The following is a 15,345-nucleotide window of genomic DNA, read 5'->3' as shown; positions in this document are numbered from 1 at the left end:
CTTATTGCTCAGTATTACTCCATAGTAGTTCCATAGGGAAGAGAGAAGTATGCTCCAAATGGTGAAGTATGTAATAGATTTTATTCATAAGATACATAAAACAGGTACTCACACAGTGGAAGAAAGATATCAGCTTTTAAAAACCAAAACGAGCGCCTCACTCGCAATCCGAACGTCACTTCCGGTATCTAGATTCCGACGCGTATCGTCACCGATCACGTGACTTCCTCAGGAAGTCCTGAGGAAGTCACGTGATCGGTGACGATACGCGTCGGAATCTAGATACCGGAAGTGACGTTCGGATTGCGAGTGAGGCGCTCGTTTTGGTTTTTAAAAGCTGATATCTTTCTTCCACTGTGTGAGTACCTGTTTTATGTATCTTATGAATAAAATCTATTACATACTTCACCATTTGGAGCATACTTCTCTCTTCCCTATGGAACTACTATGGAGTAATACTGAGCAATAAGACCTGTGTGGAGGGTACCTACCGTGGGGGCCAACGTTTGTCCGCTAGGAAGGGGGGATAGAATCCCTGAAATTTACCTTACTGGGTTATTCTGCTGTTTACCTTACAGCAGTAAGGTAAGGGGCCATTTCACCTGATGTGCTGTGGAAACACTTAAAATAAGGACTAGACACAGTTTTTTGGCAACCCTTTTGGAAGAAGCACTGAATCAATCACTGGTCACTTTATTCACTGGAAACTCACAATATAGACTTTTGAGTTATATATTTTTATTCATCTATTTGTTCTTTTCTGTTTTCTTTGCACGGTGTGTGCCACGTTTGGAATGTACACTGTTCGCTGATTGAATTATTTGTATAGATGTTTTGGATGCACAAGACACTTTGATATTTTTTGCTGCTATTTTGATTTTAGCACTGGACACTTTATATTTATTTATTCACGAGTGGAATTGTTGAAAGCACTACATATATTTGGAAATATCTTTATATATTATATAATCTTAAAATCAAGGTATAGTTTACTCACGTAATAGGTAGAGGTTTTAATTTTGGTAAATATTATTTTCTTTTCCTGTCTTATTTTAAAACGACTGTAGTATTAATTGAATTTTATAAGGTAGCGCAACACCATTTATTTGATTTTTTTGCACCACAGATGATAAGTTTTCCCTTTTGATGTGCTCTCACCTTTTTCATCAAGCTATGGAAGAAGCTAACCTGGCGTCTATTAGGGGAGTAAGCATTCACTATGGTGAAAGTGGCTGAATTAAGTTCACAGATTAGTATGAGGAATCGGCCCTTAACGTCTTTAATGACCTCGAGTGGAGTGAAAGCAATTGAGTCTTTGATCGCTGTTAGAACTCCTTTATTTTTCATGGGAGCATTAGCAGTAAACACATGGGGGAAGCTTTTGTGTAAACAATGTGGTGGGGCTGACGAGATAAAATGTGTCTCCTGGGCGCACAAGATATCAGCCTTGTTGGAGATTGCTTTGTTCCACATGGATCTCCTCTTAACTGGGTGATTGAGACCCTTCGTATTGATTGAGATAATTTTAATGCCCATGGGTAGTGTCTGAGGGAAGCTGTAGTGTAGCAGTGAACCTTAAGTTCAGAAGACGGTGAGTTCCCATCCCATAGCCTAGCGTGGGAGAATACGGAAGGGCACCTGATATCTGTGTAGTGGATAGGCAGTACTCACTGTGCCGAATGACGTGGAACTGTATTCTGTATCTTTCAGCCATTTGCGCCAGGAGATGCGCTTGAGTAGCGGATTCATCTTGGAGTCTCCGAATTCCGATTAGTGTAACTTTAAACAAAAAAAAGTGAGAAAAAACATAAGAAAGTAAAACAAACAAGCAAACCATAGAACCAGGTGACTTATCGTGAAGCCACATAACTTAACCGCCCCTAACGGGAGCAAAAAAACTTATAGCACCGGTATGCAATGACACACTGCTCAGAATCAAAAGGGGGAAAGTTATTTAGCCTAAAGGCAGTCCTGAGAAGACCTTCGGGGATGATGTAGTAATCATAGTACCCAACCGGGTTATGCGTGGGAATGTGCATTCTTATGCGTGACGGTTTTCCACGTGGGGCTTGGTGTGCGTCTTGGGTTGCTCGCGGCTTCATCCGCTGTTCGCTCAGGGAGTATCTTCCATTGCTCCAGAAGGGACAGCCCTTTTTCCAAAGAGTCAATGATGTGCGTGCGGCCATCTTTCAGGATTGAAAGCTTAGTGGGGTAGCCCCAACGGTAAATGATTTTGTGGTTCCTGAGCACCTTGGTAATGGTGTTCAGATTTTTCCGTTTTTGTAATGTATATTGCGACAAGTCCGCAAAAAACTGCAAGTTATTTTTTTTTTTTATTTAAATACTCTTTATTGAAAAAAGATTTTCCTTTTACATACAGCATGATTATGAAGAAGAATTACCATATAAAACAACGATAAATACAAATTCTTACGTCATATAATTTATCAACAAACACAGGCGTAGTCATATAGCCCATACTAATTCCCCTAACCTGTCTACCAGGCTTCCCTCCCCCCTAAACCCCTCTTCTTCGAACACATGCTACTGGCTCCGGCCAGACCAGTTCAGGCTGGCTAGGAAAGTGGCAAGTCCCTGCAGGGACCAAGACGGGGAGCAGCAACGGATTACCAACCACACCAGGCCCAGCCGAATAGGTACTTGCTAGGTCCTATCGTCCACTACCACGTCCAGGGGGTAACCCATGTCGCTCAGCCACGGATTCCATAGCGCCCCAAACTTTTTAAAATTATTTTGTCTAATAAACATTGCACGTTCACACCAAATTGTAGAGTTTATGACGTTTACCCAAGCTTGTAATACTGGGGGACTCGCTGCCTGCCAGTTCAACGCAATTAGACGTCTGGCCTGATATAGGCACCTCAGTATAGCTGTCTCTGTTGCAGCGGGTATTTTACCCCCTTCCATAATACCCAATAGGCAAGTCCTAGCTTCCGGTTTCAAGGTGGTGTTGAAGATCCTGTTGATGCTGTGTACAATTTCTAGCCAATACTGATACAGTTTTGGGCACTTCCATACCATATGGAGAAGATCCCCTAATGCCCCACATCTCGGGCAGTTACCATTAGAGTTACTACTTATTTTCCACATTCTTCTAGGGGTATAGTATGCCCTATATAGGAAGAGCTTATGGGACATGCGCTGTGATGGGGAAATAGATACCAAATTCCCCTGTGCTAGGATCCCATCCCATTGGTCACCCTTGAGTGGTCCCAAATCAGCCTCCCATCCCCTTCTACTCTTATCTGGGCCCTCTCCTTTCAGCACTTTATCCTTAAGTTTTGCATATAGCCTAGAGATCTGTCCCTTTGTTTGCCTTCGATCAAGAAGTTCTTGAAGTAGGGGGGTCTTTGTCCTTTCAATGGTAAGTGTGCGATACTGTGCTTGTATCCCATGTCTCACTTGTAGGTATGTATAGAACGTTCTATTGGAGATACCAAATTCCCGACGAAGATCTTGAAAAGGTTTCATAAGGCTTCCCTGGTATAGGTGCACTAATCTAGTGATCCCCCTTCTCTCCCACTCCAGGGGCCTACCTATACTTTTTAATTCGGCCAGGTCTCCGTTATCCCATAAGGGTGTATACTCAGTCACTCCTTCATAGTCCAAAAGTTGCTTAGTTGTCTGCCATACTTTCCTCGCCAATACATTGGTGGGACACCTACAAGCAAATGAGTTAGCCTCCAAAACTTCAGCTAGTGTTTTGTGACGTGCTTTGATGATCATCAATTTATGATTTGGACAGCCGCCTCCTTCAAGCCCAGCCCCAGTAAAATGCTGGAGCTGGGCTGCCAAAAAGTATGTCCTTAAGTGCGGTATCGCTACTCCTCCCTTTTCTGCAGAAAGCTGCAACGTCTGTAGTCTAATACGAGGCTGTCTCTTCCTCCATATTAGCTCGCGGATCAGCGCCTCCAGTCTAGTAAACCACTTCTGGTTAATCCAGATTGGGGAATTGTGAAGAATATATAAAATCTGGGGCTGCCAAATCATTTTTACCAGATTACAGCGGCCAGCTACAGACAGGGGGAGGCGACACCAATTATCTATCTTTTGCTTCAACTTAGCCAGTAGTGGTACTAGATTCTCCTCAACATACTGATTAATGTCTCTAGGGATCCAGCTACCCAGATATTTTAACTTAGGCACCACTTCCAATCCCGGGACCGTGGATTGTGTTGGACCTTCAGACCCCGACAGTGGCATCAGGGCTGATTTGCTCCAGTTAATAACCAGGCCTGATTGCTGTCCAAATTCCTCCATCAGCTGCACCACATTATTCAGGGTGGAGCCCGTGTCCCCAATAAAAAACAAAACATCATCTGCAAATAGAGCCATCTTTTCTTCCTCCGGTCCGCGCCGGAATCCCTGGATGTCCGGGCGTAATCTCGCCCGCACAGCCAGGGGCTCCATAGCCAATACGAACAGGAGGGGGGACAGCGGGCACCCCTGCCTCGTTCCTCTTTCTAAATAAAATGTGTCGGAGAATAAGGTCCCCATTTTGATCTTTGCCTTTGGTCCCCCATATAGTAACTTTACCCATTGGATAAATACGGGGCCGAAGCCAAAACGTTCCAAAACCCCCCAGAGGTAACCCCACTCCAGGCTATCAAAGGCCTTAGTAGCATCCAAGGCCAGTATAGCCCCCGAGCCTTCATTATCTCTAGGTATTTGTAGGTTTAAGAAGACCCTCCTAATATTGGTGCTGATTGTTCTGGCCGGGATAAACCCGGATTGGTCTGGATGTATTAATTTATGGATGTAGTTGTTTAAGCGAGTTGCTAAGGCCTTAGCCAAGATTTTTACGTCTGAGCATAACAGGGATATCGGTCGATACGATGAGATCTCCTGTTGGTCCTTCCCCTCCTTTAGGATTAAGGTGATATTAGCCTCTAACATTGAGGGAGGGAGTTCTCCCCTTTCTAATGCATGGTTTAACGTTTCCAGTAGTGCCGGCAGCAACTGTTCACTATATCGCTTGTAGACTTCCACTGGAAGCCCATCAGGGCCAGGGGATTTATAGTTGGGCATACTAGACATTGCGCTTTTTAGTTCTTCCATCGTTAATGGCAGATCCAAATTCAGTCTATCCTGGTTTGAGAGCATAGGGATATCTGTCTGATGTAAAAAGTTGGTGGCTAAGCGTCTATGATCCTGTATAGTCGATTTATATAATTTGCTATAATAATCCCTAAGTACCTTCATGATCTCAGAGGGTCTGGAGACAAGGTCTCCATTTTGTGCTTTAATTACTTGTATTGCAGTAGAAGGGCCGTTCGATTGGACCAACAGAGAAAGGACTCGACCCACCCTTTCTCCTTCACCAAAATAATATTGGCGTTGAAAAATACGCTGATTTTCTGCTTTCTTTAAGAGGGCCATTTTATATATCTGTTGGCAGTTCACCAAAGCCTGTTGTTTAACTGGCGATGGGTCCTCCACGAACGCTCTCTCAGCTTGAATAACATCATTTCTAATTTCTTTCTCTTGCTCTCGAGTATTTTTTTTAGTTATTGCGATTTTCTGTATTAGTAAACCTCTAACAAAGGCTTTTAAGGAGTCCCAAACAATTCCGGGTGGTGCTGTCCCTCTGTTAATTTGAAGAAATTCCCCTATCTGTGCTCCTAGAAGATTAGAGTTGTCAACTAGTTCTAGCCAAGCGGGGTTTATTCTCCACTCTCCCCGTGGGGGGCTCTCTCCCGTACTCAAAGTTATCACTAAGGGGGAATGATCTGAAATCCCACGTGCCTCGTATACCATGTCTACCACCAGCTCTGATGCCTCTTTATTCCCCAGGCCCATATCTATTCTCGATAGTGACTGATGGGTACTAGAGAAACAAGAGTACTGCCTATCCTGAGGGTGCCGCATACGCCAAATGTCCTTTAATCCCACCTCCAGCGAGAATTCATATAGTCGGCCGGTTCTACTCCCCGCTGAGCAGGGAAATCTATCCAGGCTCTTGTCCATAGTTTCATTGAAATCTCCAGCTATCAGCCATGGAACCCCTGGTTTACCCAGGCTAAACATTAAAAATTTATGTATAACCTCCAGTTTAAAGGGGGGGGGTATATAGATGTTGGCCAAGACATATTCCTGCCCACCAATCAAACAATGTAAAAAAATAAATCTCCCCTCCCCATCAATCTGAGACTCTTTACAAAGAAAATCTGTACCCCTCCAGACTAGTACACTCACACCACGGGAGTACGATGAGTAGAAGGAATGATAGTGTGCCTGGAAGCTCCGACTATGAAGGTGGGGGGCCGCGGCCGGAGTTAAATGGGTCTCTTGTAGGAAAAGGAGGCCAGGCCCCCTCTTCTCCATCTCCAACATCACGGACCCCCTCTTCCTAGGGTCTCCCAGGCCCCTCACATTCCATGAAATTATGTTCCACCTACCCATCAGCTCCGGCGGCTAATATACTCTGGGATGGGGGGGGGGAAGCAACGGGGGAGGGAGCCGCTTCCTCCCCCGAGCACCCCCCCATCCCAGCCTGCTCCCCGCCACGATCCCGGTACCAACAGCATGTGTTCGAAGACTCACCCCCCTCCCTCCTCCCCCCCAACCCTGCCCATTAGAGCAACCCCTAGGGGTCTCAATTGCAGCCGGTATAACCATACCTCATTCAAAACATGCCCTTGCTCCCCGCCCCCCCCCAATAATCCTACCATACTTGTTTAACACAAGTTTCAGGTGGGGACATGGTCCCTCCATAGCGCCACTTGTATCCAACAAAAACAAAACAAAAAAAAAAAAAAAAAGAAAAGGGGAAAAAAGTGGCATTATAACTTCAAAAACTCAATAATTCTAGTGCTAGGTTCTAGATATCCCCCCACTACCCCCCCCCCCACCCCCCAAGAACTACCCTTCCCAACTCGACCACAAAACCTCTCCACGTCGGCCGAAGTTAGCTAATATGTTATTTAATTTATTATTTAATTTACCTTACATTATTATAATAAACATTAACCCATAGTGTTTACCCATTCCTTCCTCCATTGTTATCCCTCTCACAAGTGGCAATCAGTGACATTCTACCTTCCCGTTCATTCATTAACAATTATATAAGCAAGGTATTCCTAGTAATATTTATACACAAAGTTTGTCCTCATCACCCCCACCCCCCCCCCCCCCTCACAGTACCACTATATCTATGCCCCACCCCTTACAAAGGCTTCATACACAGGGCACCAAATAAACATTGACATAAATTCATAAGTGAGATAATTCTAGTAATATTTATACAAATTTTCCTGTCTTCCTTTCCCCCAGCTTTCTCTTTAACCCTTACCCCATACCTTTTCCCTCCCTTGGTACTTCTCCCTCACTCCCCCCCCCCCCCATATCTGTGATAATACCTTACGTAAACTTTGTACAAAGCGTAATTCACCGTGTAGTACACAATAATCCGTAATACCTTATCCCCCCTCCCTAAGTGGTTAATATGTTATCTCCACTTACTCAACCCCCTCCCTACCCCCCCCCCCCCCAAAAAAAAAAAAAAAAAGGGGAGGGACACCCCCACCCCCATCCCCTTCCCAAAGATTAGTGCTGAAAAAAATACCCTGCAACACTAGCAGCCACTAAAGAGATTCCCTATGCTCCTCGAGCCAGGTTGTGGCCTCCAAAGGGGAGCTGAAAAAGAAAGTTGAGCCCAGAGCAGTTACGCGGAGTCGGGCCGGGTACAATAGAGCGTAGGCTATCTTATGCTTTTGCAGATTACGTTTAACAGGTAAAAACTCCGCTCTCCGTTTCTGTAAATCTGCCGAGAAATCTGGATAGAATGACACTCTAATCCCTCTGTGGAGGATGTCTCCCAATCCCCTAACTCTCCGCATCAAAGTTATACGATCATTATAGTTGATAAATTTCAATATCATAGGCCTACAGCGTCCTTCTGCTAGGTGTGACCGAGCAGGGACTCTGTAGGCTTTTTCAATGCAGGACAGTGAGGAGAAGGAGACATCCCCCAGTAATTCCCTGAACCAGGTCTCCAAAAAGGCTACAGGGTTAGAACCCTCACTTCCCTCAGGAAGGCCAATTAATCGCACGTTGTTCATGCGGCTCTTATTGTCCATATCGTCAATTTTAGAAGCTTGTGCGGCAATTTGTTTCTGAAGCATAGCAATTTCTCCCTGTAGGGGGGATAGGTCATCCTCCACCGTACTTAGTCTTTCTTCTAGTGCCTTTGTTCTGTCAATGGTATTACTTAGTAATTGGCTCATGGCATGCAATTCGTTTTGAATATTTCTTAGTTGGCTATCAAAACCAGAGATAGAAGTTTTACACTCGTTAATCGCCAGCAGAATCTCTCGTAGGGTAGGCTCACCACCCCCTGCAGATTTTTGAGACATCTTATTTTCATCTTGGGATGGCTCGCTCACCCTCCCCCCAGGGGGTATAGTACCGGAATCGGCTGCCAGGCAACCCACACTTCTCCTGTCTCCCAGCGTCCCCTGGGTTTTTAACTGGCCAGATGAGTGGTGCTGTGTCTTCCTGCCTGGAGAAGTCGCATGTGCAAAGCGCTCAAGTTTTGAAGCCGCTGAAGCTTGGCTTAATTTTTCCTTGGCTGCACGTGTTTTTTGGTTCCCCTCCCCCTGTGGCATGTCCTCCGCGGCTCTTTTACTAAGCATAATAATATTCAAAAAAAGAAAAAAAAGGAGAGGAGGGGAAGGGCAGTAGACCAATGAAGACCAGTATTATTATAACATAGATAAAAGCTAATTTTCAACGGGGGGGAACCGCTTTCAGCTAGTAGGTGCCTGGGCAAGAGGGAACCTGTATCAAAGTCTCACATCACCAAGAGCCTGCATCAGTTATCTTATAAGGCTAAGCACTTGCCAGCTAGCAGCTCAAAAAAAAAAAGCAAAAAGCAGAAAACAAAAGGCAGAAAGTGAGTGCAGGCCATCCATCAATGCGGGGGTCGCCCATGTACAGCTATGCTAGCAGATATTAACAAGCTTGCATGTCCCATCCAGTTCACTTGCTGGCCGACTGCCAGCCATACTAAGCTATTTACCAAAGCCAATATACCTTGGTGTACCTTGTAGTACCTCAAGCCTCTGGAGGAAAGGTTACTGCTGGACGAGCCCTGATGGTCCACTCAGCCGGGTCTCGTCGGCGAAGCTGTCTCAGTACGGGCTGGTCTCGGAGCCTCTTCCATACGATCCCCCGCAGCGCTGAGAAGGAGATGCATGGCTCTCGGAACCACCTGAGAAGGAGACGCTCGGCTCTCGGAGTCACGTGGGAGCACGAACCTCCACGAGATCTCTGTGCGGAATGTCTCGGCGGCTCTCGGCACTCTCCGATGGTCTCCAGCGAGCGAGGGGTAGGCGGAGATGTTTAAGGAAACTCCGATCTCAGAGCGCAGTCTTGTCGGGGAACGGAGGCGCACATTCTTCGGGACTCGAGGTGTAGGCAGGGAGCCCGGGCATCACTCAAGCTCACTCACTCGCTCACTCCCACCTCCATCCGGCCACACCCCTTCAGTCTTCTGAGTGAAAACTGCAAGTTATTATATTGTGCAGGAATGTGCTCACCTTTGCGCATCAACATTGATAACTGTTCTTTCACATGATAAAAGTGAAGGCGCAGGATCACATCTCTCGGGACCTGATCCAACAAGAAAGATGGTTTAGGTAAACGGTGGATCCTATCAACAGTTAGATCAAGATCAGAGAGATTAGGGTCCAGGGCTTTGAATAATGAGGAAACATAGGTGCACAACGCATTCTGTTTATTCCGATTCCGGGTATTCCTCTGATTTTCAAATTATTCCTCCTGTTCCTGTCCTCAATGTCAGGATGCCTGTGGCCAATCATAGCTCAGGCTATGTAGTACACGCTCCACACTATATAAGGCCTCCAGCGCGGCGGCCTAGTGTAGTATGTTGGCGTCTGAAGCAGTTAGTGGGTGTTCTGTGTACCTTCAACACAGTACACACCGATCGTTATCGGCCGATTTTCGATCTTGCTCTTCTGTAGTGGTTGTTGTCTGCTTGCCCTGACCGCAGTATACACCGCTATATTCACCTCACCTATATAGCTAGTGATCTATCTTTTATAATAGAGCTTGCAGTCAGTAGTGTTAGGAGCTTGTGCGTGCTGTCTGCGTGCTCTGTCCCCAGTACACACCGCTATATCCACCTACATAGCTCTTCTCTATTTGAGCCCACTTGCCATCTGCAGGAGTTATTGGAAGTTGTGTGTGCCTCCACCACAGCACAGTATACATCTGTATATACCCCTTTATCTCTGGTGTTCTATAAAAAAGGCATCTGCAGGAGTTAGTGGGTTTTTTGTGCCTCCAGCACAATATACACCTGTATCTACCCTTTTTTGCTGTTCTCTAATAGAGGCATCTGCAGGGCTTAGTGGGTGTTGTGTGACTCAATTACAGTATACCCCTTTATCTCTGGTGTTCTATAATAAAGGCATCTGCAGGAATTAGTGGGTGTTGTGTGACTCCAGCACAATATACACCTGTATCTACCGTTTATTGCTGTTCTTTAATAGAGCCATCTGCAGGGCTTAGTGGGTGTTGTGTGACTCCATTACACTGCTGTTTTACCCAACTCCCTTCAGGCCATTACCATGTCTGGAAGGCCAGCAAGGAGAGGCAGACAGGGGCGAGCCGATAAAAGAGGGCAAGCAGGCTCTGTGTCTAGAGACAACAGTGCTGGTCGTGGACGCGGTGCATTGTCATTAGCACGTGGCCATGGGACACGCTTGTCCTTCTTTTCGGCAACTGGACATGTTGAACCGCAACATGCCAACGACTTGGTAGAGTGGATGACCAAGCCCTCTTCATCCTCCTCATCCTCTCTCACCCAGTCTCAGGGTACTAGCAAAGCAGCTGCCAACGCATCGTCTTCCCTCTTCTCAATGGCATCATCAGTGACTCCTTCCCTAGACCCACCACGTCCTCCTGAGGAGTCTCCTAAACTCTTTGAGCACAGTGTTCGGTACATGCTCCAGGAGGATGCCCAGTGTTTTGTAGGCTCTGATGATGACACTCAGCTAGAAGAAGGCAGTAGCGTGAGCGCAGAGAGAGGGAATGCTTAAGAAGGACAGCAATCTGGCAGTCATGTTCCACAAGCTGCAGCATACTGCCAGGTTTGCTACAGCGATGAAGAGGGAGGGGATGATGAGGGCACTGACTCCACGTGGGTGCCTGGTAGGAGAGAGGAGGAGGAGGAGGCACATGTCCAACGAGGCAGGATGCCCTCCGGGGGCCAGCTTAGGGGCAGCACACCGACTGAATCACACCGCAGAGCTCCGCCTGTGCAGGGCGCTGCCTCTGCGCGTTATTCTAAAAGTTCTTTGGTGTGGGCCTTTTTTGAGACGAGTGCATCAGATCGCACCGCTGCTATTTGCAACATATGTCTCAAGCGTATCTCGCGTGGCCAAAACATCAGCTGCTTGGGCACCACATGCTTGACCAGACATATGTTGACCTGCCATGCAGCTCGTTGGCAAGCGTACCTCAAAGACCCACACCAAAGAACAAAGCAGACCTCTCCTTGCTCCTCATCAGCTGGCATCTCCAACCCCACTAGACCTTCAGTCCTCTCTGAAACCTGCTCTGAGAGGAATGAAGGTGTAGAATTAGGTGTGTCACAGCCAAGTGCTTCCGGGCACTCTGCTAGCAGTACACCCACGTCCGATTATAGCAGGCAAATGTCCCTGCCCCAGCTGCTGGACCGGCAAAAGAAGTTCACTCCCAGCCATCCACATGCCCAGCGGTTGAATGCTAGCTTGGCTAAATTGCTAGCACTTCAACTGCTGCCTTTTCAGTTGGTAGACTTGGCCCCCTTCCGTGAGTTTGTACAATGTGCGGTTCCTCAGTGGCAGGTCCCCAAACGCCACTTTTTCTCATGGAAGGCGATTCCGGCTCTCTACCGGCATGTGGAAGGCAATGTCCTTGCCTCGCTGGACAGGGCGGTCAGCGGTAAGGTGCATATTACCGCTGACTCATGGTCCAGCAGGCATGGACAGGGATGTTACCTGTTTTTCACGGCCCATTGGGTCACTCTTCTGGCAGCTGGGAAGGATGCAGGACAAGGTGCAGTAGTGTTGGAGGTTGTTCCGCCACCACGCCTCCAAAATGCTACTATTGGTTGTGACACCCCTCTCTCCTCCACCCCCTCCTCTTCTTCTTCCTCCATGGCCTCTTCCAGTGCTCTGTCCTCAGAACCAGCGGTGCTCCGTAGGCGTTCCAGGGGCTACGCAAGTACGCAGGCAAAACGATGCCATGCCGTGCTTGCCCTGGTTTGTTTGGGGGACAGGAGCCACACTGGGGCGGATGTTTTGTCAGCTCTGCAGGGGCAGGCCGAGAGGTGGTTGACGCCACGCCAGCTTAAGCCAGGAATGGTGGTTTGTGACAATGGCACCAACCTCCTCTCCGCCCTCCGACAGGGACAACTCACCCATGTGCCCTGTGTAGCTCACGTCCTTAACCTGGTGGTGCAGCGGTTCTTGGGCAGGTACCCTGGCTTACAGGATGTCTTGAAGCAGGCCAGGAAAGTCTGTGTGCATTTCCGCCGATCATTTAATGCCTGTGCTCGGCTGGCTGAGCTCCAAAAGGAGTTGAACCTGCCCAAGAACCGCCTTATATGTGGCATGCCCACCAGGTGGAACTCAACTTTGGCCATGCTGCAGCGGCTGCACACGCAGCAGAGGGCCATCTATGAGTACCTGTGCGACTACGGCACCAGGACAGGGTCAGGGGAGCTCGGTTTTTTCTCACTACGCCAGTGGGGCATGATCAGGGATGCATGCACTGTCCTGTCACCGTTTGAGGAGGCCACAAGGATGGTGAGCAGTGACAGTGCGTGCATCAGTGACACTGTACCTCTTGTCCACCTCTTGGAGCATACGCTGCGTGGAATAATGGACAGGGCACTTGAGGCAGAACAGAGGCAGGAAGAGGAGGACTTCCTTGCCTCTCAAGGCCCCCTTTATCCAGACAGTGTTCCTGCTGTGCCACCCATCACACAGGAAGAGGATGAGGAGGAGGAGGATGATTGTGTTAGCATGGGGGTGGAGGTTGGCACTCAGCATCAGATGCAGCAGTCTTGTAGGGATGATTTACAGTCCCAAGAAACACGTGGACTTGTACGTGGCTGGGAGGAGGTAGCTGCGGATCATGTTGCCCTTAGTGACCCAGAGGACTCCGGACCGAATGCCTCAGCTAACCTACGCTGCATGGCCTCCCTGATCCTGCAAAGCCTGCGGAAGGATCCTCATATTCTTCAGATCAAGGAGAGGGACCATTACTGGCTGGCCTCTCTCCTTGATCCACGGTACAAGGGTAAGGTTGCCGACCTTATCTTGCCATCGCAGAGGGAGCAGAGGATGAGACATCTCCGGGAGGCCTTGCAGAAAGGTCTGTGCAACGCGTTCCCAGAGACTGGGAGGTTACAAACTCCTGGTCCTGGACAACGTGTTGCTGAGGCATCGGTCAGAAGGAGCGGTGGAGAAGGTGGCCATCTGACTGATGCTTTCAGACAATTTTTTAGTCCGCAGCCCCAAGGTATGATCGGTTCCAGCAACTATCGCCAGCGTCTGATTTACATGGTGCAGGAATACCTAGGGGCAAGGTCAGACTTTCACACCTTTCCCACCGAAAATCCTCTGGCTTACTGGGTCTTGAAGATGGATCACTGGCCAGAGCTTGCACAGTATGCAATTGAGCTACTGGCCTGTCCTGCATCCAGCGTTCTTTCGGAACGCACCTTCAGTGCTGCTGGTGGCCTTGTTACCGATCACAGGGTGCGCCTGTCCACCGAATCAGTTGATCGACTGACCTTCATCAAGATGAATCAGTCTTGGATCACCCACAGCTACCAAGCACCTGAAGCTGATGTAACCGAATAATTTTTTTTTAAATATCACATCCCTTCAAGACTGCCTATGCTGATGCTGAGTGACTGTCCTGTTATGTTGATTGTCTATCCTCTTCCTCCTCCGCTGATATGTTGGAAGAACATTTCTGGTTCTGGGTGATGCCTAAGGCCCAATTTTTCAGCCCCTGTTTAACAGGGGCGTTTAAGTACAATTTTTGATGCAATGCTTTGCAGCAGGGCTAATTCCTGCAATAAAACTAGAGTATATGGGAGAGGTTGCAGTGTGGTGACACCAGCACCAGTGCCTAAGGCCCAATTTTTCTGCCCCTGTTTAACAGGGGCGTTTTAATTACAATTTTTGATGCAATGCTTTGCAGCAGGGCTAATTCCTGCAATAAAACTAGAGTATATTGGAGAGGTTGCAGTGTGGTGGCACCAGCACCAGTGCCTAAGGCCCAATTTTTCTGCCCCTGTTTAACAGGGGCGTTTAATAAAAATTTTTGATGCAATGCTTTGCAGCAGGGCTAATTCCTGCAATAAAACAAGAGTATATGGGAGAGGTTGCAGTGTGGTGGCACCAGCACCAGTGCCTAAGGCCCAATTTTTCTGCCCCTGTTTAACAGGGACTAGTAATTACAATTCTTGATATAATATTTCACAGGAGGGCCCGTTCCTGTGCCCACCCAGAGTAACTGTGAGGACTTATAGTGTTGTGGCACCAGCACCACAACCACCAAAGGTCAATTTTTCTACCACTGTTCAACAATGGCATGTAATTACAATTCTTGATATAATTGTTCAAAGCAGGGCGCTCCAACGCCCACCAAGAGTCACTTTGAGGGCTTACAATGTTGTGGCAAAACCAACACCTTGTTCCGCCATTTCTGCAGAGCATATAGGGCAGGCCCCTACTTTCAAACATCCAACGTACAAACATCTCCTACTTGCAAACGGAAGGAGACAACAGCAAGTGAGATGAAAAAAGATGGACGACAAAACAAATTATACAGGGGTGATAACCCTTCCCTATGTTTTCCAAAAAGCTTAAAAATCGTTTTTTTGACTGGAGCTACACTTTAAAAATGTACCAGTTGAAAATTACAAACAGATTCAACTTAACACAACAAACCTACACAGTCCCTGTCTTGTTTGCACCGCCTGTATACTGCTGTTCTGAGTATATAGGGCCTGGGGGCCACACGCATTTCCTTTTTTTAATATGGGTACAGGGTTCCCCTTAATATGCGTACAAGACCCAAATAGGCTGGTAATGGGCAGGGAGGGCTACCCATGCCATTTTTCTCAATGATTTTCAACCATATTGCAGGAACCAGATATAACATTAAAACCGCAAGCAGTTTTAAATGGTGTTATTTCCGTTTAATGTCATTTTGTGCAGGGACTGTTCTAAACACGGGAAACACGTGGCACTTCACAGGCATACTACAGACACCCCCCCAAGCACCATATTTAAAGGA

Source organism: Lithobates pipiens, unplaced genomic scaffold (genome assembly GCF_037356315.1).
Source record: "Lithobates pipiens isolate NorthernLeopardFrog02 unplaced genomic scaffold, aLitPip1_a1.2 Scaffold_19, whole genome shotgun sequence".
NCBI lineage: Eukaryota > Metazoa > Chordata > Amphibia > Anura > Ranidae > Lithobates > Lithobates pipiens.
The sequence above is the reverse complement of the archived record's forward strand: the minus strand, read 5'-3'. Positions refer to the sequence as shown.